Consider the following 22,595-nt stretch of genomic DNA (forward strand, 5'->3'; position numbering starts at 1 on the left):
CTTTCTAGTCATCCGAACACTCAAAGCACCCATTCACACACACACATTCATACACTGGAGGTCAAGGCTACCATACACAGTGCCACCTGCTACTCAGTTTTTAATACACTTTCACACTGATGGAAGCATCATTGGGAGCAATTTGGGGTTCAACATGCAGACTAGAAGAGCCGGGGATCGGACCGCTAATCTTCCGATTGGTGGATGACCTGCTCTACCTGTGAGACCATAGTGGCCACAAAAGCCACACAATAGTCTCAAAATTTTTCAGACCATAAATAGAGAGATTTTGAGCTTTTCAAATGATGATCAGTGAATGTTTGCCCATAAATCATCCTTTAAACCTGACAAAACTCTGCTGGGGAAATGCACTTTTGTAAATGTGTTGAAATTAAAAAATTATGACTAAATGAAATTTCAACACTTGATACAACCTATCACCTTGGATACAGGTGCATTAGCCTAGCTGAATTAATGTTATGAGAGAAAACATTCTGACCAAAAGTACTGACTAAATGACTTTTCATTGACTAAAACTTGACGAAAACTTTTTGAGTTATTGTCAACTTAAACTAGACCACAACGCTGAAGGCAGCTGTGGCTCAGAGGCAGAGTAGGTCATCCACCAATCAGAAGATCAGTGGTTCAATCCCCTACCCTGGAAATCCAGAGTTCTCGCGAGAGCACAATTTGAATTTGCTCAGCGAGTCACTCTGGCAATCAGTAATGATGCTCATTACCTATGTCCATGAAACCGAGCTGTACCAATCACATCGGTGTATCTGATATAGGCGAGCTAAACAGATGACGACAGCGCTGCGACGGCGAAGTCCGGAATCAGTCAGTAAACATTGCAAGATAGCTAACGGATGAACACCAGTTGTTTGAAACAGCTTTGGCCGCTACAATGAACGAGTTAGACTTGGCTTTTTCTCTAAAAGAGGAACAGAAGACGGCACTCGAGTCTTTCCTTTGCAAGAAGGACGTTTTTACTGTTTTGCCGACCGGATACGGCAAGAGTCTAATCTACCAGTTAGCTCTGCTGGTAGCTAAGCGTATATGTCACTCCGTGTATTGTTCTGATTGGTCGGCTAACAATCCCCGGCTCCTCGAGTCTGCATGTCTAACTATTCTTGAGCAAGAAGCGCTTTGAGTGGTCGGATGACTAGAAAGGCGCTATGCAAATGTGGGTCCATTTACCAAAAATGACTAAAATTTGACTAAAATGATAACACAAATGAGACTAAATCTAAAATAGCTGCCCAAATTAACACTGGACTTGACTGAAGCACCACGCTCCACCAACGCAGGCCTTATCGTTGCTTTAACGCACTGCAGTTTCCTGTCTATTCCAGCACTAAATCTGACACCCCATGAATTAAGATTTTTAAGGACCAAACACACTGGGGATCAGTAAAATACATGTTGACAACCAGCTGACAGCAGGATGTACAGTATCATCAGAATTCACAAGGTAGACCAAATGTGAATAGGTATGGCTGCATTCATAACAGAATCTGGCAGCAGACCACACGGACCGACCATGGGATGACTCGCTGCTGCTGGCGAAGAGCTTAATGAGAAAATATTGGCTCGGCTGTTTCTGAATTGAATGGCAAAGATGTTTAGCTGCTCTCTCTTTCCAACAATATGCCGGTAATTGGATAATAAACTCTACCTTGATGGAGAGTTGAGAATATTGTGGTTTTTCTTTCTTCGGCGCAGTAAAGGTCTGAGTCTGATGGGCTTAACAGGCGCTAGTTGAGGATATTGAGTGCATCGTGATGGGTCAGATTCGCTCTGTTTTGCTTTGCCCTTCTCTTTCATTCCCTTCATATCTCTCACGTTCTCTGTCTCCCTCCATCCTTCCTCCTCTCTTTCTGGCTTTCCCTTCTCTGTCTCTGAGTCATGCAGTTAGCAAGCAGACTGTTTTGTCCAGGTCTATTTCTGGATGTCATGCTGTGGGAGAGAAAAATACGATTAAAAACAGAAGGAGAGAGACAGAGGGACGTTTCCCCACGGCTTAAGGATCTAGGAAACTTAAACCGTTTTATTCGAAAAAATGATACTCAGCAAAAAGGACAGTCTGTCACCAAGGCGATAGAAACACGCACCGCCTGAACAAACACACACACCAACATTAAAATGAACTTAAACCATTCCTCATCTTCCACGCTCAGCATCAGGAAGCCACTGACTACATTATACTGAGCCCACAGCTGCTTGCAGTCCGGTCGATAACTGAACCTGATAACCATTTAACAAATTGATTTTTGAAATGGAGCTTTAAATGGATAAAGGCGGCAGACGCACACAGATATGCATTTGAAAATGAAACCATGCAAGCTTTATTTTTATACTTCATGCTCAGTGCAATTTAACCAAGCTGTTTTTCTCTTTCTGTAATCATTCTCCGACTTTTTGCACCTCACGCTGTGCTAATCTGAAACTTAGCGTTTTGTGACACATGAAGTTTCAAAGTTTTCACACTTGTTGTCAGTTGAAAACATCAGCAATGGAGCTCGAAAGGCGACATGTTGAGGACTGATGGAGTTATGATCTGTATTCTTTTTCAAGCTGATGGAAGCGCAACTGATTTCTGTGACATTTTTCAAGTTTTCTTGAAACTCACTCGACAGTTTGATGGAAAGGTGAGGAGACATCGTGCAGAGTTTCAATACCTGCACATTCAAAGTCCCATAATTTCTCCCCCCTTTAACTGATGACAATGAAACTTGGTGTCTGTGTTCAGGATTTAATACAAGATGTCTTCCCTGAGTTTAGTCAAAAGTGCTCCAAGATATCTTGAGTTATGGCTTATTTCCTTCTCAGCCCACCCTTTGCAAAGACATTTTGATTGATGGTGGGCATGTTTTTTTTTATGGATTTCACTCATTAGTGGTAGGACTGTGTATCTAAGTCCTGAGGCTGTAAGCCTAGTTTGGTGTTGACAGGGTAGAAATCCCCAAAAGTCTAATTATTATACTGTTAAGTTTAAGTTTAAAAGTTTTCACTCTTGTTGTCAGTTGAAAACATCAGAAATGCCGCTTAAGAGGCGGCATGTGGAGGACTGACGGAGTTATGTTCTGTATTCACGAAGACAATTTCTTTTTAGTCATGCTGATGGAAGCACACCTGATTTTTGTGACATTTAAAAGTTTGCTTGAAACTCACTCGACAGTTTGACGGAATGGTGGTGAGTCATCGGGGAAAAAGGGCACAAGGAGAGAATTACTGGATAAAATTTCTGCAATCTATTAAAAAAAAAAGTTTTCTAAAGTTCATTGGTCAGATTTTCAAAAACACAAATCCTCCGAGCTTTTAAAAAGTGCTCAAGGCAGCTAGGCCTCTCGGCAAGATTAATCAGCGAGTACTGCAAAAGCAGATGTGAGAAATCAATGGATCTCTCAACATGAATTCTATTTTTTCCCTCTCCTTCTTTGTTCCCGTTTCTTGTTTTTAACCTTGGAAACCTAACTCCAGCCATCCTCCCTTTGATAAATGTCGTCTGCTTTGGACTCAACAGAGACTGTGGAACAAGAAAAGAAGAGTCATCCCCTCCCTTATGGATCATAACAAACGCTCAGCATTCATCATTCCTCCCATTAGATCACTCCTGACTGAGATATTCCACTGTCTACTTCTTTATATTTCACTCTTTTTACAGGTCACTAAGTTCCCTTTCCTACTTTGCCAAAGAGGTCAAGGTAAGTTCAGTTCACCCCCCGCCCCCCCGTCATGTGTGATCCTATGGGGAGTAATCCCTCGCTGGACTGACACACACATGCACATAAACAAGGCTTTGCGTTCACTTGAAACCACCAAGGTGTGTCTGTGTGTGCATGACTCATGATTTACGGGGAAACCTGAAGAGGGCGGCGAGGGCGGGGGGAGTAAGAAAAAAGTGTGTGTTTTCTCCTGGACAAACGGCAGCAACAGCAGCATTTTTCTGCGAAGGCAGGTCCCCGCGGATCAGTCCAAAGCCCAAGAATGTGACTTCTCATACGACGGCTGGGCTGAGCTTTGAGCTTTGATCCTTGACTGAAGAGAAAGTCGGATTTTCCGGCACAGTGAGTGATGGGCCGGCAAAAAGCGTTTGGGAATGGGAAAAGCTGGGCAGTTACTAAGGCAAAAGGGATTGTGTGCGTGCGGGAGGGAGAGGAGGAACAAGGAGAGGGGGGGGAATGGTACCACACATTCTCATTTTTCAACTCCCGTCTTCTACCCCCCTCCCTCTCCAACCCTAAGTCATTTCTTTCTTGGCAACTGCTGGCTAAAAAGCTTTTCTCAATGAGAGACAGAGGGGATGCGAAGGGCCAAGACTTGTCTGTAGTCCCTCTGGGGGCTTTTGTAGGAAGCACTGTACCAGAGACCGAAGGAGATAGATTCCCGGACAAGCGGGGAACAATGGCGGTGACATGGCATAACTAATCGATATGAGAAAGCTCTAACTTGGGGACGGGGGTCAGGGCTCTTGATGTGGCAGGCCTTGTCTCTCCCAGCCTGTTCCACTCTTGCTCTCCAGTCCCGCCGTCCCTCCACACCCTTCATTTCCTTTTTCAGCGTACATCCTTTGAAATGCTAAACAATCAGGGCGAAGTCCACACCTCGGCTTTCCCCTGGAGATACCAAGCTAATTTTCCCCTGGCACCACACTCCCTTCACCCAGGCTATCTGCTCTTCCCTTGCAGGAAGCTGATGCTGATGGAGGGATAAGAGCCTGTAAACCAGCAGCAGATTAAGGCAGCTAAAAAAAATAAATTGTGTTTTCAATCATTATTAATAGGAGAAGACTGGCAGCTTGGCAGAACTTAAACATTTGCTTTCATTTACCCAGGACTCATTTATCCTCACTCCAATTAGATGATGCCATTAATTTGCACATGAAACAATGCAGCATCTTGTGCCTGAATATAAACTCAACTTTTCATTGATAGGTTTCTTTTTATTCTGTAATATCAAAATACTGACTGTACCGCAGCCAGCTGTAGTCAGTTGAGGGTTGAGCACCGTTCACATTTGAAATGACACCAGCACCGGCAACTGGAATTAGTTACCAATGCCCAATGGTAGGGTTTTTTTTGGCATCTTACTCTCTGTCCTAACAAAAAAAATATTCCAGTTGTAAAAAAAACAAACAGCTGTGGGGTAAATGTAAAGGGCGAGTCTGTGGATTACAACCCGGAGCAGAGTGTGCTGCTCTCTGGTTCTGTTCGTAGACAGCACACTCTGCTCAGCCTAAGTTTGTGCCTTTTTATTTGCCATCAACCTCACGTTCACGTTTGCAGCCTGAATGGTGCACTCTCTTACCCAGATGCACTTTAAGGTATGAAATTTGGCACTGATTGATTTAACGTGAATTGGTACACTGAAGTACCACCTGACTTTGGTTGGTACTCTTGAAAGTTCTGTACCCAACCTTGACCCCTGACCCTACAACTGAACAAAACAGTCTTGAAAATATGTTATTTAAACTAAAAATCTCCATTAAGACACTTAAATCGTTCTGGGGCGTCGGTGGCTTAGTGGTAGAGCAGGCGCCCCATGTACAAGTTGCCGCAGCAGCCTGGGTTCGAATCCAGCCTGTGGCCCTTTGCTGCATGTCATCCCCCCTCTCTCTCTCCCCCTTTCACGCTTACCTGTCCTGTCCCTTAAAGGCAAAAGGCAAAATGCCCAAAAAAAATCTTAAAAAAAAAAGACACTTAAAACGTTCTGATCTATTGAATATGTTCAAGATAAAAATAATCAGGATTTTCATTTGTTGTACTTTCACAGCCGTAAATATTTGCAGGTAGATAATCCTGTAAAACAGCTCACCTTTCATCCAATAATTGCTGCCATTTTCCCCCCATTTTTGTCCACAAAGTGGATTGCATGGTGTTGTATTCTCAAGTGATTGCCACATTACCGACTGCTCGAGATTCTCATCATAAAGCTATCTCCTCAGCAATTTCTGGCTTTGCTGTGAAATATTACAGATCCATGAATCCTTTCATGTTTCCACAGGGAACGTCTATCCCCAGCTCACCAATTTATGGCACTTCATGTCTGCAGGAACTTTTCCAGGATCTCAGGAATCATTTTTGGTGCTTTGGGACCTCTGAGTATTTTCAAGAGGTCGCAGAACCATCAGAGTCATTGTCAATCAATCTGTCGATTATTTTCTCAATTAATCTATTAGTTTGGTATCAAAAACATCAGAAAGCATTGAAAAATGTCAGTCAGTGTTTCTTTAAGTCAATGAGGATGTCCTCAAATGTCTTTTTTGTCCACAACCCAAAGAGAAAACTAAAGACACCAGGAAGTATTCATATTTAAGAAGCTGGAATCAGAGAATTTTGACTTTTGTGTCTTAAAAATTAACTCAAACTTATTAATCCATCACCAAATTTGTGGTTGATTAATTTAATAGTCGACAACTAATCGATTCATCGTTGTTGCTCTTATAAATGTTTAACACCATGTCAAACTTGTGAAGAGCTGCAAAGATTTATAATCATTTGACAACTATTTCACTAATCACCAAAAAATTTGGTAATGGATTAATTGGTTTGAATTTTTTTAAAGAAAAAATGTCCAAATTCTCTCATTCCTGCTTCTTCAATATGAATATTTTCTGTTTTTTTTTTACTCCTCTTTGACAGTAAACTGAATATCTCAGGGTTGTGAACAAAATCAGACATTTGAAGACATCATCTTGGGCTTTGAAAACCTGATCAACACTTTTCCCCATTTATTGACATTTCATAGAACACACAACTGATCAATCAATCAAAAAAACAATTGACGGATTTATCAAAAATGATTTGTTGCAGCCCTAAACTTGTGCAGCATTCATTCAGACTGCAGCCAAGCTCTGGTTTTTGCTGCTACCTTTTCGTGCACAGATGTGAATTTTGTTGTAATGGTGTTTGATGTTATTGATATTTAAATGACAGTAATGTAGCCGACTTCCTGACTCGTCTGAAAACAAGTAAGATAAAGAGAAAGTGTGGGCGAGTGAGAGGCAGCGAGTGAGATAAACAAAACTCAAACTTAATGTTATTTGCTAATTGCCTCGATATGGTTACATACAAAAGAAGAAAAACAACCACACACAACACTCTGAAGATCATCGCTATAGAGACAGGCGTCTTGTCTCTTTGGCATTCGGCACATCTTCTTCTTAACATCAATTCAATTAAGCAGCTTGCTGTCTCCTGAAATGCAGAAGTAACTCGTTAGACCGAGCTTTTTAAACAAGAATCAGTCTAATCTCTGAGGTCCTTGAGACATACACAAAAATATGCTCAAGTTCCTGAAACTATTTGGTCAAAAACACCCAATAATGTCCTAACAAAGCTGGATTTCCTCTTTACAAATCCCCCTCGGAAATGTTAAAAGACAGAGCATGTATTACATCTTGAGGCCATGATGCACGGGTGATATTTAACGATGACGAAGATGGGTTATTATACCAGTGATTACAGCCAACAGCGCTTGATCTTGGTACTTGTGTTCCTCCACATAGATTCTGTCCCCTTTGTGAAGCGCTATCCTTGCTGAAGGCAGTAGTGCTGTTCTTCATTACCCCACAACTCATATATCACGGCCTTCATATCAACAGTGCTCTTCTGAGAAATCTGTAATTAATATGGGCAGAGCAGGCGTGTCTGGTTCAAGTCAAAAAAACACCCCAGAGACAGAAACTGTGATGTTAAATGAGGTCCGATCGACGCCGGGGTTAGCGCTGACCACACTGGTTTTAACAGCTGTTTGCCTGTGCTATGTTGTGGTTTTACACAAACACTGTCACACACGCTGTACGCATACATACATATTTATACACACACACAGAGCCTGACTGTTTCTGTGTTTCGGTCAGGATTGGGCCGAGCCTCTGTGGTCTGGTGGGGTTCAGAAACACACATGCTCTCTGTTTATGTTGAGCTCGCAGGCCTCCTGTGGTCTGCCTCGCTCCAGCCTGACACAATCTGTCATCCCAGCACAACAGCACTCACTTGCCTCTTTAACACAGCCTGTTCGAGACGGGAATGTTGTTTCTTTATTTCACCTTGCATTGCTGTATTAAATGTCCGATCGCAAAATGGGGGGGACATCGTTGTCTCGTCTTTAAGCTGGCAGCAGTGCTGAGTTGATGTCTGTAAAGGGACACCCAGCAGAGCAAGACAGGTCTGGGGTTTTGACAACGTTTTATGTGTGTGACCAACTGTGGTACATTCAAAAAGGAGCTAGTGGCATTCAGCAGCTAACTCAGAAGAAAAACAGCAGCTAAAAACATCTGCAAATTGAGGAGACAATGAGGTGTGGGAGCTCTTTACTCTCCAAGGTGAGGACGAGATCAGCCGCCATATAACAGGGATGGTAAATGATTTTTATTGCAATGTTATGCCATTGTTATTGTTATTTGAATGAAGTTGAAACCAAGCTACTCTATGCAAATCAGGGGCATCCGATGCGACTCGCTGCCTCTGAAAACTCCCGCAAAACTTTGTAAACTAACTACTGTCGATCTAAACTGAGGACAGATTCAGAAACTGCATATTATTTCTCACCCCAAATGTTTTCAGAAACACGTCTCATTGAATTGTTTTGGTGAGATGAAGACGTTGTGATGAAGGGACTTTGTGGCGGCCCTATCATACAATCTCTGTGTAAAAGGTCTACTGTCTCCTCACTCCAAAACACTCCATTAGCACTCCACTTTTAAATCTCATTTTCGACATATTGATTCTGTTTTGAAACTATCTTGTGTTTATATTTTGGGCTGCAGACACGGGGGTAAACATGCTTTTGGATATGCCCGGGGTCATGGGTTCACTGTGTGTCTTTTTGTGTGCCTGCAGTCCGTCTATCTTGCCCCAATTTATTTCCCTTTCTTGCCTCAACCCACTTTCTCACCCTGTTAATCTCTCCTTTCCACAATCTCCCCTTCTCTCTCTCCGTCTGCCTCCCGACTCTCTGTCTGGTGCGTCTCATTTTGCAGTCTATTGTTGGAAGCCAGTGAGTTTACGGGGGAGCCGGCCGGCCTGAAAACACAAGCGGGGGTCGGCGTGGTCGCAGCCGAGCGTGACGGATACAATAACCCCTGCAGCGGAAGCACCCATGTGCTAAATTACTGCCACAAACGTTCTTCCAACGGGCCGCGCCAGGACCATCAGCGCCACTCAGCTATCTCAAGCCCTGACGCACTTTCCTTTTCCGTTACATAATTGCGCACTGACCAAGTGAGTCCAACAAGTCAAGCTCCACTTAAAGGTGGGATGAGGTTGATAGGAGGAGAATAGGGAGGAGTGGGGGATTTAGAGTCCCGAAAGAAAACAAATTTGGTGTGTTTTCAGACGGCTTGTGGCGCTGCAAGCAAATGCCAGAATAAACATGGTGTCGCTAGGTCAGTTTTCTTACAAGACATGAATACTAAAACGAGTATAAATCCATAAAAGTACAACCAAAATGCCCATCGTGTAAGCAATAACAGGAATTGGATACAAGCAATGGTGTAATAGGGAGGTAAAGGGATATTCATTGCTCCTTTTTGGTTGCAAAGAAGACAGTAATACATCTGACGAGCTGAACCATTTTCTATATGTTTATACAAAGTTTGATACACAAACACTGATGCAGGCCTTGATCTTGTATAAAAAAGCAATGAGCAGGAATTAATCTGTGACAGGATCAAGTTGTGTTTATTATCCCGTGCTTAACCACAGGACATGCGTGAGAAAGTGCTACAAACATTAAGCAGTTTGTTTTAGCAGCAAACGCCATCACCTGGGTCTCCATTGGCATTTCACCTCGTCATTCTGTGATTCAAACTTGTTCACCTTCCTGCCGGCAGTCACAACACCTATTGTTTGCGAGGACCGGCCACTTCACACCTCCCATTCACATCTCTGCAAACCCATCTATTCAGCTGTGCGCAGGAACTTGAACCGCACCCACATCCCAGTCATGGCGGCTGGAAAAGACACACGACTGCCAGCGTCACATACCGTGTTGACTTGTCACAAAAATTCAAATGATATGGGTTTCTGAGGCTGCCGTCTATTTTTAGATGGAATATTTGTGGCTGTTGTTATAAGTGCAGTGAAACGTAGCATGGAAAAGGAGGAGGACAAAACATAATGCTGCGTTGCTTCCTAACAGCTAAACTGTCTTTAAATGTGACCTTGTTGATGCCTAAAATGGAAAGTTACAATTTTGATGGGAAAGTCACTGACACAGTATTCAGAGTAGGACTGGTACAAGGTCAGATTTTCACTATACGATTACTGTGGCCAAAAGAGTTCACGATATATTATCGCGATATCTATCAAAAAATTTGAAGCAATAATAAAAAATGCTATCAAATTCATCTTTAACTTTTCTTATTGTGCTTTTTGTCTTTTTTTTTGGCAAATAAATTACACTCAAAATACGAGTGTAGGGAGGTGGAGAGACAAAGAGCACTTTATGGGAAGTGAAAAGGCAAACAGATGGTTTTGGGAGAGAAAGAAGAACGAAATTGGACAGAAAAGGAAGTTATTTAAGAGGTGCTGCTGGGTTATTTACACTATATTCTCACGTGTGTTTAAATGGTATATATATTTCAGTTTTGAATATCACAGTCATTGTCAATACCTGTATATCTGGACACCCCTAATTCATCATGAGACATTAAAAGTCTTTACTGCAACTGAGGGTTTTAGTGTAGGTGTCCCACCACACTTGGAATAAATACGCCTCTGCTGACGTGAGAAGAAATGATTACAGATGAATTATCTTAAAATTCAAATAATCTGTTGATAATTTGGTCTGTAAAATGTCTAAAAATAGTGTAAGTCCTTCAAAAATGTCGTTTTGTCAAACCAACAGTCCAAAACCCAAAGATATTCAGTTCATGATCACAGAAGTTGAAGAAAAGCGAAAAATTCTTAGATTAGAAAGCTTCAATCGATCATCAAAGTAGATGCTGATTAATTTTCTGTCTCTCAACTTATCAGTGAATCAACTAATGGTTTCAGGTTTAAAAGGAGAATGCATACATTTTTCATATCTTTAACTTTGTTGGAAGAATCTGCCTTACCAAAACAGTAACTGACATACAGTGCCCTCCAAAAGTATTGGAACAGTGAGTCCAATTTGTTTACTTTTATTGTAGACTGAAAACATTTGGGTTTGACATCAAAAGATGAATATGAGACAAGAGATCAACATTTCCGCTTTTATTTCCAGGTATTTACATCTGGATCTGATACACAACTTAGAAGATAGCATTATTTGTAATACAAAATTTTTAGGTGAGCAAAAGTATTGGAACATATAAACTTAAAATAGATTAAAGTGAATGAGACTTAATATTTAGTTGCAAATCCTTTGCTTTCAATAACTGCATCAAGCCTGTGACCCATTGACATCACCAAACTTTTGCATTCTTCTTTTGTGATGCTGTTCCAGGCTTTCACCGCAGCCTCTTTCAGTTGTTGTTTGTTTTGGGGGGTTACTCCCTTCAGTCTCCTCTTCAGCAGGTAAAATGCATGCTCTATTGGGTTTAAGTCTGGAGACTGACTTGGCCAGTCTAAAACCTTCCACTTCTTGCCCCTGATGAACTCCTTTGTTGTTTTGGCAGTGTGTTTTGGGTCGTTATCTTGCTGCATGATGAAGGATCTCCCAATCAGTTTGGTTGCATCTTTCTTTAAATTAGCAGACAAAATGTTTCTGTAGACTTCTGAGTTCATTTTGCTGCTGCCATCATGTGTTACATCATCAGTGAAGATGAAAGAGCCCGTCCCAGAAGAAGCCATGCAAGCCCAAGCCACCGTGTTTCACAGATGAGCTTGTATGTTTGGGATCATGAGCAGATCCTTTCTTTCTCCAAACTTTCGCCTTTCCATCACTTTGGAAAAAGTTAATCTTTGTCTCATCAGTCCATAAAACTTTTTCCCAGAATTTTTGAGGCTCATCTCTGTACCTTTTGGCAAATTCCAGCCTGGCCTTCCTATTCTTCTTGCTAATGAGTGGTTTGCATCATCTGGTGTAGCCTCTGTACTTTTGTTCATGAAGTCTTCTGCGAACAGTAGATTGTGATACCTTCACTCCTGCCCTCTGGAGGTTGTTGCTGATGTCACTAACAGTTGTTTTAGGGTCTTTCTTTACAGCTCTCACAATGTTTCTGTCATCAACTGCTGATGTTTTCCTTGGTTTACCTGTTCGACGTCTGCTGCTTAGTACACCAGTGGTTTCTTTCTTCTTCAGGACATTCCAAATGGTTGTACTGGCTATGGCCAATGTTTGTGCAATGGCTCTGATTGATTGTCCATCTTCTCTCAGATTCACAATTGCTTCTTTTTCACCCATAGACAGCTCTCTGGTTTTCATGTTGGTTCCACCTCTAAATGCAGTCTGCACAGGCAAAACCTATCGTACCCAATCTGAAACTGAGCTCAGACTTTCAGTGCTATTTATTGTTTGAATAATCAATGTTATTGGGAGACACCTGGGCAACAAAACACACCTGTCAGTCACATGTTCCAATACTTTTGCTCTCATGAAAAATGGGTGGGTTCAAACAAAAGGTGCTATATTCTAAGTTGTGTATCAGATCCAGATGTAAATACCTGGAAATAAAAGCGGAAATGTTGATCTCTTGTCCCATATTCATCTTTTGATGTCAAACCCAAATATTTTCAGTCTACAACAAAAATAAAGGAATTGGCCTCACTGTTCCAATACTTTTGGAGGGCACTGTACACTCAGAGATGAATGGCAAGACATTACCCTTTTATGCTCTTAGCAACCACCGATATGTGCACTTGCTTATTGCCATATTGATTCAGAAATGGTCGATGTGCTCCTGCCTTTGATTGGCTATTAAGTCAGCCATTAACACAATGTATTCAGTTCCTATAATGGCTGCAGCTTGTTTGCGATGATGAAACTTTCTTGGAAAAGAAAAACTAATGAAATGAAAAGTGCCTCACAACAACAGAGACTAAACATGATTTGATTACATGCAGAAGGTCTCATGTTCCGTTGAGAGGCTCATCCACATTCACACGGTTCAGTGAGTTAACATGCAGGCTCAGAGAACCCCGCTACATTTCGGCACTTCAGACCTGTGCATCATCACGGCAGCAAATAAGAGCATGAATTACCATGGAGTAATGAGGAGTGTCACTCTGACTGAGAAGAGAAGAAAAGAGTGGAGCTGTGAATACAACACACCTCCAAACTGTCGTGGGTGGTGACCTGTATTTCGGCAGCAGAAAGAGTGTCCAGCTGTGCTCGGCACAACAGACAGCCTTATTCATTGGCAGCCCCGATTTCCAGTCTCTCTGTCCATGTTTGTTTTGTGTGTATGCACATGTGCATTCATCCATGCAGCAGCACTCTGATAAGGAGTGACAGCCTGACACATGTGGCCTTGATAAGGTTATGTTGGGTAATGTTATCTGACAATCATTAACTGACAGCGCGGTAACTACAGAAGTCTGACCTGAAGAGGAGGACACACTTCAGGGTCTGATCAGAGTGTAACAATAAGCACTAAAAGTCAAGTAAAAGTACCACATATTCATGAGGTTAAATAAAGACAAAATATGTGAAAAAACACCACTTTGTATTATTTAAAAAATCACAACCTGAATATGAAAGTGCAGCGTATGAAATGTGCACAGCAATAAAAGTGATGCACAGTTTCCTGAGTAAACACCATGTGAAGTGATGAAGTGTTTAATGCCCCGGCGCTGAAGACGACAGGTGATGTGGACAGCTTTGAAGTGATTAGCCGATAATAGAGCTAGTGGATGCTAATCTTGCCTTTGCACTCTGATTAGCTTGGAAAGTGGAGCTAATGTTAACTTGGCTCTGCTTGTGCTCCGTGAAGCTAAAAGGGAAGGACAATAGTAGATGTTTTATCTGCATTGACAGAACAGGATGAGGGACCGATATTGTCCCCAGTGATAAGGCCATCTTTTTTTTGATTAATGAGCTGGGAGCATTGGACACAGTTTTTCTGCTACATTTGCTCACTCCCGCGAAGCTAGCCACACTTTAAGTGTAAATCTACTGTAGATACCAACTCAACACTTGCCATATGTTCTTCCCCATAATGCTGTGTGCCATTTACCTCGGAAGTCTGAGGTCAGAGCTGGAAATGATTCCAGTACAAAACCATGGTGCTGTTAGCAAAACCAAGTCTAGCCAGGTTAGCCATTGTTAGCAATATCAGTTGATGAAAATGCGTGACGCATGCCTATAAACACAACACCAGCATCTCCACAGATGGAAGTTGGACAGTACTGTGTGTTCGACTGATTAAACAAGACAAAAATAAGACAGAAAAGCTATTAAACAGTTTTTACTATAGCTTTTACTACTGTTAATGTGTGGAGCAGCCATATTGGATTTTGAGGGTGTTGCTGGGGATGTCCCTTGGTCTTTCTGATTTGGAAATCCAACTTCAGGGGGCATTCCAGTTGAAATTTCCAACTGGAAACTTCGAAATTCTAAATTCCTACGTCCCATTTCAAATGGAATGCATCATTAATGCATCTGACTGTTAAAGACAATTTGTGGCCTTTATATACAATTCAATTTTAGTTATATAGCCCAATATCACAAATCACAATTTGCCTCAGAGGAGTGTACAACATGAGATACCCTCTGTCCTTGGACCGTCGCAGTGGATAAGGGAAATCTCTATCCCAAAAAACTTTTTTTTGTGGGTGGGGACGGAAGAAACTTTAGAGTCATTTTGAGTTATTTTATTTGGGAAATAAAAGTCAAATTGTCCTGATTCCAGCTTCTTGTGCATATTTTCTGGTTTCTCTACTCCTCTATGACAGTAAACTGAATATATTAGGATTGTGGTCAAAACAAGACGTTTAAGGACATCATAAGAGGCTTTGGGAAACACTGTTCGACAGTTTTCACCATTTTCTGATATTTTGTAGACCAAACAACTAATCGATTATAACGAGAAAATAGCCAGCAGAATAATTTACAATGAAAATAATCGTTAGTTGCAACCCTAGACCTTAAAGATGTCTTTTTATGTGTGGATTGTTCAAAGCATGTGGATGCAAGCAAAGTTTCTGGTGGACAGACAAAGTTTTATCTTACATTTATCTATTGAGGTTAGCTGAGGTTAAACATTTTTTTGTCAGCAAGATTGTTTTGAACAGTTAAACCTTGTGTATTCTCTGAGAAAGCAAGACTTAGGAGAGCAGATTTGAAAAAGAGCAAGGACAGACATTCTGTAAAATGAAATTTAGAGCTACGTTTTAGCTTGAGAGTCAAAAGAAGCAAAGATGGAGTGACACACTGATGAAGTGGTTAAATGAGAAGGTGCAAAAGCTTTTTACAGTGCGGGCAAGCCTCAAACTCCCAACATGTAATGAAGATGATTGCGGCCTTTTTTCTTCTGTAACCATTCTTTGGACTTACAGAGGGCAGCGTGCCCAGAGCACGGACTCTGATCACAGCTGCTCACAGCAGCTCAGGACTGTTTGTAAAGTATCTGTACAAAACACCACTAATCCTTCACTGTGGACTGTGCATGTTACATTAAATTAGACAAGTCAGATGTGTGTGTCTGCCATCAGTTCAGACATGGTAAAAATCTACATGAGACTTTATGGAATGTGTTTAATGCAGCAACTTATTTGTTGCTGGTGCCTGCTCCACAGTAAAAGTTACATAAATTAGCTATATCAAAAACGCCTGCAACTAGAGATGATGCAGAGGGAGACGTCTTTATCGTGACCATCAACAAGGGAAAACAGACTGATCAAACCACAGAAAAATATAAGATATGCAAGTTTTTACTGATCAAGTTCATACAAAAGATGTAATGAGAAAAGGAGATTCTTAAGATTTTCCTGCAGCTGGAAATTTCCTGATTTATTTAGGGAGATTTAAAATGGAAAATGCACAGCAGATCTGGCAGCGATGATGAAGCTACAGCAACCTCAGTAATGACAGAGCTCTTAGATCTACTTGCCTCAGCCGTCCCAAAAGATACGGCAGCTGGGAAATGCAGAGCAACGCATCTACTTTTTGGAGATGTAGTCCGTCTGTTCCCGTTCCCAAAAACCTCCCCTGTGTCGTCCTCTAAAAAGCTTATCAGCATCCAGAGATGCCGCCGGCTTTGAGGCTCATTTGGTCTCGCTTCATACTCCACATTAAATGCAATTTATTGAATAATGAATCTCCTCTGCTCCTCAGACCGTGTGAACTCAGTAAATTCACTCAGCATTCACCCCAGAAAAACAGGCCTTTAAGGTCACTCTCTGATCCTGGATGAAATTCAAATGAAATTTTCTCCACGTCAAAGCGAGAGTACAGGAAGTCAGATGCCTCCGTGCTGCTTAGTGAAAATATTGGCGAAATCCTGGGGCTGCCTGTGCCTGTTACGGAGAGGATGTGGAGGCTGTGCTGCACTGTACGACTGCATGGGTATGTGTGGACATGCTACTTAATATGAAGAGAGAGAAAAAAAAACGTGAATAAAAACTCCCCTTGCTGATACATTATTCATGTTTTGTAGCTTCTGGGGGTTCCACATGAGTGGCCACAGTTAGAGTTAGCGCCGGGTTTCGGCCAAACAAGATGCTGCTGAGTACGCGGGAGGGAGGGGTGTGTGAACGTGCATGTGTGTGTTTGTGTGTGTGGACAGGGGCGGGATGAAGCTGGGCGTGTGGGTTGCCTGACGGCTTTAAAAAAAAAAAAAAAAAAAAAAAGCAGAGGAAAGTGGGAATGGGAGCGCACACGACTGAATCAGCACTACCTTGCTAGAGGGAACACACCGAGGCCTATCAGCATGCACATATGCAGACGTAGATGCACAATTTAACACACACACAGCTCAGACTGCAGTGTAAACGTAACACATACTTGTCTGCATTTCTGTCTGTCCCTTCATCGGCTACAGTGCAAACACTTTGCAAATACTCAGACAAAAAAAAAGCAATCCTTCACTGTCCAGGCCAAAGACAAAATACACACACACTATGACAGGAAGGTGAAGACAGCAATACACGCAGTAAACAGCAGGTATATCCAGACTTTAAAGGGACAGTTCACCCCAAAATATAAAATAACATTTTTTTCCTTTTACCTGTAGTGCTTTTTATCAGTCTAGATTGTTCTGGCGTAAGATGGCCAGCCATAGAGATGTCTGCCTTCTCTCAAATATAATGGAACAAGATGGTGCACAGCTTGTGGTGCTCAAAGTGCCAAAAAAAAAAACAGTCACGAGCATCAGCCTTTCATCCACGAGTAGCTACACACTTCCCTTTGTGCTGTGATACAGTTTACAGGTGCAAGTCAGCAGACAGAAAATAGTTCCATCATGAAACTGCTCACAAAAAAGGTCTGTGGATTACCTTGAGTGGCCAGGTCATGATTTCTGGAAGGAGACATTGCTGTTGAGTTTTTCAACTGTATTTATTTGGCACTTTGAGCACCACAAGCTGAGTGACATCTGGTTTCATATATTCAAGAGACAGACATCTCTACGACCGATATCTCCAACACTCAGCAACTCACACCAAAACAATCCAGACTGATAAATAGCACTGATTTTGGGGTGAACTGTCCCTTTAAGCTCTTTAAAAAAAGTCCCAGTAGAAAATAAGTGTGTGTGTATAGATAGTAAGCTATGTAGCTGTGAGCAAATAGTCTCCCGTCACCAGATACCCCACATACTCCAGACTGGGCCCACGAGCAAATAGAAGAGCCTCCTTTTACACACACAGACAGACAGACACACATCTGTGTTTGGGGAACCTGAGGAGAATTTGACCTGTCACCTCAATATAGAAGCAATGATACTGAAAACACTGGGAGCATATCACACAGCAGGAACAGCTGCTGATGAAATGAGCCCCAAAATATTGTGGCATCTTCTACAGATGTCACACCTTGTGAGAGGGTCTGAGAGGGAAGTATTTCAAATTCATACACGCATACGAACATGCAGACACATAATGAGAAAAACAGGCCTTTTGGACTTTGGAGTGGATTTGAAATTAACTGAACCATCTTACCTGGTTCAAATTAGCATTTTGAAAGTGCCAGGAAGTAGAGTATGATGAAAGAGACAAGGTACAGTCAATACCCTGATAGTCTGCCAACATATCACCAACCCTGGGTTATAGAGAGCACTAAAGACTCTGATTAAGTTTCTTCTTCAAACTTGCCGGCCAGTTACATACACTTTATAGTATACTGGAAATATAAACGTGTGGGCATCCAGGTGATGCAGAGGCACAGCGCTCGCCCACCTCTGCAGACTTCTGGGTTCAAATCCAAGCTGTAAATGCTCCAACAAACACAATTGCTGGTGTTTTTCTAAGCAGGGAGCCAGGGTAAGATTGTGTCTTGGTGGCTGTATCATTATATACCGTCTTAAAGGAGGCAAATCCGGCTAAAGCTCAAATGATGCTCTTTGCGTCTGTATAGCCGCGAGGATGTGTACACCCCAAAGGCATGTCTAAACACATCCTACGCAGCCACCAAATTTGGAATAGACAAAAACCTACTCGTCCGCCTGACTGCCCACGTCCATGGCTGTTTTGGACGTGACATTCCTGCATCTGCAGTTGGTACAGGAAGTCTTAAACTGATGGTCACTCAACACCTCTAACAGTTTAACATTAGAGGTTTAATGCAGACCCGTATGACTTCAGCTCATCAAGAATCTTCACCATTTTTGGATTCTTTGTTCACCGTGGAGGCATGCGATTTCACTGACCCATGTATCTAAAATGTATGATGCTGCTGCTGCTGGCTCAACCTGTCTATCATCAGTGCAAGCTTAATGGGACGTGACAGCCCACGTTCTCACAAAGATATCTGCTGCAATCTCACCATAGGATCCACATATTGCATAAGCCAGAGAATCTGAAACTTCTCCTCGCTCCGCTCACCTGTCTCATTTCAGACAGCCAGAGAACGTCGTGTCTAGCGAGCGGAGCTGCAAAGGCAAACAAGATGCAGACGCTTTGAAAACAAAGTGCTGTCGTGTCACAACTTTCTGGGGAAATAAACACTTCAATTCACCCCCACAAAGAAAACACACCCCGTCGAGCTGCTAAACAAAGCAGGATGCTCTGCTGCTCTTTCTGCTACACCTCTCCCATCTTTTTCCCTCTCTCCTCCTTTTTCTACTTTCCTCTTCTCCCTACCTCAGTGCCTCTGATTCTCGACAGGATCACTGGGTTTTCCCGCTCAAGCTCTTTCTTCCTTGCCTTTTTTGGGGGGTAAGGGGGGTTTGCTTTGATGGCAGGGATGCGGTTGGATAGACACCACCGGTTAGGATGCAGCAGGGTAAAAACTAAGCCACTGAAACAGGGAAAGTGTCCTTTCAGCTCAGAGATAGAGCCACAGAAAGAAAACAAGTGCCAGAAAAAGTAGCAGAATATCATCTTGTGTCAGCCTTAAACCAAACGACTTTTCAAGCTATTTCACTGTTGTCAACATACAAAACTCAGTCCGAGCTGTTTCAAGACAGTCTTGTCCTTGTCTTGACGTTCTAACGAAATCAAACGTGTTTATATTCAATATCACTTTTCAGTCTTGGCTCATGAAAAGAGCAAAGAATAGCTGCGCTCTCTCCAGCACCAAACAAGCAACATACCAGGTAGACAGTAAACATGGAGGGGACTCTGGGGAGGTGCAAGAACATGATCAAGTCTGGGTTCTCTTGTACTGTGGAAAAGAAGGAGAAACTGGTGGCGTTGTGGAGTGAACAAGAGTTGGTGTTTCATTCAGCCTGTACCGTGGACATGTGATGCCTTTAATCATGTGTTTCTAGAGTTTTGTGTTTTTGAGAACACGTAAGGAATTGTTTAAAGGTCATATTTCTTAACAGGAGTTTGGAATCATAAGGAATCGAGTTGTTGTCTTAGAAAAAGTGACCCGGCACAATCCCGTCTTTGCAAAATCTTTAGTCTGTGACTAAAATCTAACATTGTCTATAGATGTGGGAGTGTGTCAGACTCTAGTCTTTTAAAAGTCTTGTCAAAGTCTTCTATGTATGGTAGGTATTGCAAGTATATATATCTGACATTTATCTGGATCTGCCGTGGAAAATGCTATCAAATCACTGAATCTCTGTGGAAATGACTCACACAACAAGAAATGTCCTTATTCCTAAAATGTTTCCATCGATGACGTAATGCGATCGTACAGAAGGCTGGGGTCATGAGAAGTAACGTTGGCAGAATTAAATAGTTATGTACGTGGGCTTTTTAGGCTGTGGGAGTGTGAGACAGAACAAATGACTGAATAAAAGAGAAGGAGAGAAACTGCGAGATGGGAACAGCAAGGAGAAGAAAAGGCAGGAGGAAAAATTGAAGAGGAGAGTGGGCGTTAATTTGAAATATCCAGCATTACCACCAGCAGCTGCACTTTGTCCTACATCGCCTCCCAAAAACAAGCATGCACTCCTTCTACTTTATTTGAAAAGGAGGCCCCCGTCGAGCTCATGAATAAACACCACCAAACAAACTGTCAGGGAAACTGGGAAAAACAGCGATACACCAAAACGATTCTTTCCTTCCTCTCTCTGGTCAATCATACACCCACACTCTGGGCACACTGAGACTCTCCTTGGTGAGACCAGATGCCTTCTTCCCTTGTAGCTGTCTCCTCCTCCTCCACCACCTCCTCCTCCTCCTCGATTAGATTTGGCTTAGCCGCTGATCCGTGAAGTGCCGTGGAATCTGCCAAGCCAGGGCATGGTTGTCGGTGGCTGGAGTTGTGAGAGCAGCCATTGTTGCTTGTTGACGCCCCGGCATCAGAAAGCAAAAAGGTGCACGAGGAAGAGAGGCCACAGCAGTTGCAGAGTCTGGGTTGATGGAGAGGGGTGAAACACGAGGGAGCAAAAGGGGAGCATATGGGGAGGCTGCGATGTCAACAAGGCACAAGCGTTCCCTCTGGAAAGAGAGCAAACTTTAGCACAATAGGACCCCTTTGGAGCGCCTGGGGGCAGCCCCACTTTTTACACCCCATGAGTGGAAGTCAAACCGAGCCATAAAGCATGATGAACCAGACGGGGGAAAGAGCCCTTCCATCAGCCTGCCGGGCAGCCAGATCTGCTCCAACAAAACCCTCTTTCTCTCCTCGAAGCCGTGGCCCCTTAAACATTGAGCCATGCACACATTCTTCAGTGACATAATGCTTTTTTAAGCTATTGCCCTCTTCAACTCCCACACTCCACCACCACCTCCTCCTCTTACCCTTACTCAGATTTCCCCCTTTTACCAATTACTATTTGAATATGAATACCAGCAGAGGGGTTGAGTGTTTGTTTTCGCTCCTGTGGTGGTGAGAAGTGAAGGAGGGAGGTCAGCGCGCAAGCTGACGTCAACGATCTGCCGTCCCATTGATGTGCCGGCCGCTAGGTGTTTGCTGAACGGCCTCCTGGGGCCATAAAAGCTGCCATAAAAACTACTACTCCCACCTCCCCCCTTTTCCCCAGTGGAGCTGCTGCAACGCCCTGAGGGAGTCACGGAGCTCACAGGAGGCGAGGTCCGCAACAACTGCTGACAAGGCTGCCCGACTGGGCTCTAATGAGCTTGTGTGGTTCTCTTATTTGCAAAGAAACATTCATCCTAAGTGTGTCAGTGTCCGCAGCAGATATAGGCCGGAGTTTCTGCTCACTGCCCCTCACTGATGAAATAACTGTGGTCAGGTGCTCCACAGCCCGAGGACCACAGAGTCATTCAGGAAGAGAGACAAATCCCTGGGAGCACTGGGACCAGCGGCAACCACCCGCTCCCTTCTTCCACACACACACACACACACCCTGACCTCTCATGCACCGACACACGCTACTCTCCACAGTTCAGTAGTGAAAAGATGATAGGCGTATAAGTGCAGCCTTATTCACTCACAGTGCAACCCGTGGTCACCAGAGCAAACTGGAGGGAGCACAAATGTGTTAAATCAGAAATTAGAGCCTTGAATGACTCATTCATTCATGCCATTTGTTCTATAAGACTAGCAGGGTTAACTTAAAAGTTGACATTTGTCCAACTTGGAATGACGAACTCATCAACAAGCATCACTGTATCAGATTTTGTTCCCCCAGAAACAACACAGGTTTGAGATTATGCCCTCGTACAGCTTATCTTCTTTGATACTATGAAAACAGTCAATACAGGTCTGAAGTTCACAGTATCTCAAACCTGCAATAATTGATTTTTTGGCCACTTTAGGGCACCATAACAAGCTATAAAAACATGTAGTTGCAAACTCTGCCTGTTTACTGCACAGCAGGTTGTGAGCTTTATTGCTGATCACAGCTGAGACGGGAGCAGTGGGAGGGAATTTAAACTGAAGTTTCGGACAAACGTTCACGTTACACAGTCAAGTTATCCACGGCTCATATGAAATACTGATTAGAGCAGCTTTGAAGGATAATAATCGTAATTAAAGTCATGATATTGGTCAAAAAACTAACAGATATTTTCCTCAATTTGTTCCACCTAAGCTCAGCGTTAAAGGTCCAGTGTGTAGAATTTAGGGGTATATATTATTCAATATAATGAGTATGTTTTCTTTGGTGTATAATCACCTGAAAATAAGAATCATCATATTTTCACTGC

The 22,595-nt window shown here is 42.7% G+C and overlaps 1 protein-coding gene across 1 annotated transcript in view; it reads right to left on the reverse strand.

The window, feature by feature from the left end:
* Nucleotides 1-22,595, reverse strand: part of ext1b (exostosin glycosyltransferase 1b) — a 159,716-nt gene that overhangs the window by 126,406 nt on the left and 10,715 nt on the right. The gene's annotated exons all lie outside the window — the stretch shown is intronic.

Source organism: Epinephelus lanceolatus, chromosome 16 (genome assembly GCF_041903045.1).
Source record: "Epinephelus lanceolatus isolate andai-2023 chromosome 16, ASM4190304v1, whole genome shotgun sequence".
Taxonomy (NCBI): Eukaryota; Metazoa; Chordata; class Actinopteri; order Perciformes; family Serranidae; genus Epinephelus; species Epinephelus lanceolatus.